The sequence below is a fragment of the Oratosquilla oratoria genome, chromosome 26 (assembly GCF_046742065.1).
Source record: "Oratosquilla oratoria isolate Oo_2021 chromosome 26, ASM4674206v1, whole genome shotgun sequence".
In the NCBI taxonomy this organism is placed as follows: domain Eukaryota; kingdom Metazoa; phylum Arthropoda; class Malacostraca; order Stomatopoda; family Squillidae; genus Oratosquilla; species Oratosquilla oratoria.
The window spans coordinates 57284584-57289583 of NC_134802.1; positions in this window are offsets into that span (position 1 = coordinate 57284584).

Here is a 5000-nt window from a genome sequence, read left to right on the forward strand (position 1 = left end):
AATATGACGAGTATGACAGGAAGAATATGAACGATATGACATAAAGAATATAACCTATATACTAATGACAATATGACGATTATTACAGGAGGAATATAACCTGTATCTCAGTATGCTCATGACAATATGACGAGTATGACAGGAAGAATATGAACGATATGACATGAATATGACTTATATGCTAATGACAATATGACGAGTATGACAGGAGGAATATGACCTATATCTCAGTATGCTCATGACAATTTGACGAGTATGACAGGAAGAATATGAACGATATGACATGAATATGACTTATATGCTAATGACAATATTACGAGTATGACAGGAGGAATATGACCTATATCTCAGTATGCTCATGACAATATGACGAGTATGACAGGAAGAATATGAACGATATGACAAAGAATATATACTAATGACAGTATGACGATTATGACAGGAAGGATATGACCCATATCTCAGTATGCTCATGACAATATGACGAGTATGACAGGAAGAATATGAACGATATGACAAAGAATATATATACTAATGACAATATGACGATTATGACAGGAATGATATGACCCATATCTCAGTATGCTCATGACAATATGACGAGTATGACAGGAAGAATATGAACGATATGACATCAGGTAATCAGAGAGATAGGAGGATCGCTGGGTCCATCTGCATTGCAAATGCAACACACAAAGCTGAGTGGGGGAAGGGGGGGGGAGGAAGGGGGGAAAGGGGGGGAGAATGTAGGGGGAAGATAATTGAGAAGAGGACTAGGGAAGTGGAGAGAGGAAAGAAATGTGGAGTGAAATGTGGAGTAATGTGGATAAATGTTGTATATGTAAATGTATGTATGTACATGTGTATACGTAGGTGTATATATATGCTTATGCTCGTACATATATGCGTGTACGTATATATATGTGTATACATACATGTACATAAACTTATACATGAACTTGTATATATACATATACGCATACATATACATAGACATATACATATATGGTGTATACATATACGTATACTCGTACATATATACCTGTACATATACATATACGTGTATACATACATGTACATAAACTTATACAGGAACTTGTATATATACATATACGTATACATATATATATATACATATACATATATACTTGTATACTTATAAAAGAGGAGAAAGTTATGACTATATCAACAAAGTCAAGATGATGGGAGAGAAAGAGAGCGAGAGAGAGAGAGAGAGAGAGCATTACAAACCCAACTTAGAATGAGGCAAATATGAGAAGTTAGAATCAGTTAAGAAATTTTGGATTTGGCTTGTTGTTGACTTGAGGAAGAGACCTTGGACAAACGCACAGTGAGGCTGTATACACACGGAACGACTTTTCGCCGTGCGCCGTGCACGACACGACGTCGTGCTCTCGAGTAACCATGGGTCGTGACGTGTGGAAGCGTCCATAGACATCCTTGGTTATTGGAGACCACGGCGTCGTGTCGTGGACGGCGCACGGCAAAAAGTCGCTCCGTGTGGAACAAACCTGAGGGGCGGCTGGTGAGACCTTGTGGCGTACTTTACATATTCTTTTCTGACTGACAACAAAAGAAGAAGAGGAAGAAGGAAAGGAAAAGAATAATAGAGAGGGTAAAACGAGAAAGAGGAAGAGTTGGAAGAAGAGGAGGACTAAGAGGCAGAGTGAAAGGAGGAGAGGAAGAGGAGGAGGAGGAGGAGAATTAGGAAACATTGAAAGGAAAAGAAGAGGAGGAAATAAAAGACAAAGAGGAGGAGGAGGAGGCAGAGTAAAATGAAGAGTAGGAAGAAGAGGAGGATTAGGAGGCAGAGTGAAAGGAGGAGAGGAAGAGGAGGAGGAGAATTAGGAGACATTGAAAGGAAAAGAAGAAGAGGAAATGGAAGACGAAGAGGAGGAAGAAGCAGAGTAAAACGAAGAGGAAGAAGAAGAGGAGAATTAGGAGGCAGAGTGAGAGGAGGAGAGGAAAAGGAAGTAGAGGAGGAGGAAGAGGAGGAGGAGGAGGAGGAGGAGGAGGTGGTGGAAACGAGAGAGCCTTGAATGTGGGCGTAGAAGCGAATAGAAAAATGGAGGAGTGGGAGGAGGAGGAGGAGGAGGAGGAGGAGGAGGAGGAGGAGGACCCCGTAACGTGTCATATGTCAGTCAGTGAAATGCATTACGTTAGGAGGTGGGGGGGGAAGGGGGAGAGAGAAATGGGGGATAGTAGCCCCCTCCCCCCCGGAGAGGGGGAGTCGTGAACCGGAGGGGGGGAAGAGAAGGGGGGAGAAAGGTGTGGGGGGGTAACAGTGGAGCTCGGGGAGAGGAGGGCCGAGAATCAGAGGTTGATGGTGGTTGGGGGGGGGACGAGAGGGGGGGAATGGGGGGAGGGGAGAAATTCAATCTGGAAGAGGAGGGGGGGAAACTGATTTGAATTTTAGGGCGCATTCATTAAGGGTTGATGTGAATAAAATCACCTGTCGGCAGGTTGTGTGTGTGTGAGCGATTCACCACCATGGTCTTGGATCACGTGTTGGACTCGTGATCGACAGTTTTATTCCTGCGGAAGAGAGCTCAGAGCTCATATATGATCGATGTATGGATAATGTTGCGACCTCAAACGCACACACACACCGTCCACGAGAATTGGAGTACCGACTCGCAGCGCAGCGATACTGAAATTATTTCAGCCCTGGGCGGAATTCGAACCCAGACCGCCGTAGTGGCAGGCGGAAACTCTACCCACTGCGCCACGAGGTGTTTGTGTGTGTGTGTGTGTGTGTGTGTGTGTGTGTTTGTGTCTGTGAGTGTTTTTATGTATGTGTGTATACGTTTACCTAAGTGTGTGTGCGTTTATGTATATGTGCGTCTAGATGTATGTACTTATGTGTGCGTTTATGTGTGTGTACGTGATGGTAAACACATCCGTGTATATGTGCGTGTACATTTGTACGTGTGTGTGTGTGTGTGTGCGTGTGTATGTGTGTGTTCGCGTGTGTGCGAGCGAGTGAGCGCATCTAGCTAACTCGGCAGTATTTAATTAACCGCAGTTAGTTAAGACTGATGACGTCATCGATTGGGGGCTTCGAACATCGGTTTCTGTCGCGGTGACGTCACTCATTCAGACACAGAAGCAGCACATAGCCACACGCACCCTTCTTCACCTCCTCGGAAGTCTTCAGGACTCGAACGCGGGCCCGACGCTGTCAGAGCGTGGTCGAAAATAACAGCTACTCGGCACAAGGTTGATAGCCATCAGAATAGTGATAGTAGTAGTAGTAGTAGTAGTAATAATAATAATAATAATAATGATAATGATGATAATAGTGATAATAGTGATAATTAATAGTGATAATATATAATAATAATATGAAAATAGTAATATGATGATAATAGTAATAATATAATAATATATAATACTAATAATAATTGATAATATTATGTATAATAAAATAATATAATAATATAATAGTTAATATAATAATAATATAGTAATTGATATAATTAATATATGATAATTAATTATTATTAATAATAATAATAGTAATATAATTATAATAATAATAATAATAATAATAATCTAGCTATATACCAAGGGCTTTTTCCCCCTTATAAGGGAGGTAGCCAAGTCAAAAAGCAAGCACCCACTACCACCTATTCCACTCCCACCAACCACCCTCTCCTCCCTCTCATCTTAATTCCTCACGGATCCCTGTATCCCACCCATTGCCCCGGGTCAGAAGCAATGCAGCAAGGCACAGTATGTCCACATAAAATAAAATAAATAAAAACAAAAAATAAATAAAAAATAATAATAAAAAAGTCCAAACACCAGAATTTTTTTTTTATATTTGGATCTGTTCTGCAAATACTCTTCTGTTCCGAATATTAGAAACTTCCGAATTTTAGAGATATCTCCATTACAGATAACAGTATACAAAATCTAGTTGGAAATGATTTGACACAAAACTGTGAGGTGGTACGCGCTGAAGAACAGAAAGAACATTTTCAAGTTATTTACACACACACACACACACACACACACACACACACACACACACACACACACACACACGGAGGTCCGGGTTCGAATCCCGCCGGGCTGAAATAATTTCAGTATCGCTGCGCTGCGAGTCGTTACTCCAACTCTCGTGGGCGGGGAGTTGGGGTGTATGTGTGCGTGTAAGGTCACAGCATTACCCATAGATCGGTCATATATGAGCTCTGAGCTCTCTTCCGGGAGGGAAATAGCTGTCGATCACGAGTCCAACACGTGATCCAAGACGATGGTGAATCACACAAAGACAAACATGCAGGTTATGATTAGAGTAAGAGACAGGACCCCTCGAGCGTTGCTTCTCCTTATGTACGTTCTTTTGTACACACACACACACACACACACACACACACACACACACACACACACACACACACACGACTCGGTGGCGTAGTTGGTAGAGCGCTGAACTGCCTCCATAGTGGCCCGCAGTTCTTGGTTCGAATCCTGCCCAGGGCCGAAATTATTTCGGTACCGCTGCGCTTCGGGTCGTTACTCTGACTCTCGTGGACGGGGAGTTGGGTGTGTGTGTGTGTGCAAGGTCATAGCATTACCCATAGATCGGACCTACGAGCTCTGAGCTCTCTTCCAGAAGGGAAATAGCTGTCGATTACGAGTCTAACAAGTGATCCAAAGACCAAGTGAATACACACACACACACACACACACACACACACACACACACACACACACACACACACACACACACGTACATACACACAGAATGAAAACTAAGATTAAATTTAATTTGTACATACATATACCAAAGGCTTTTTCCCCCTTACACGGGGGGTAGCCAAAAAGATAAAAGGCATAGAAACCACTCCCACCCATTCAATTTCCTATAAATTCCACTCCCTTCCACCCTCCTCCCTCCCTCTCATCTTGGCACCTCCTGGATGACGGGTCATCCCTGCATCCTGTCCACTTTTCACATATTCTATTTT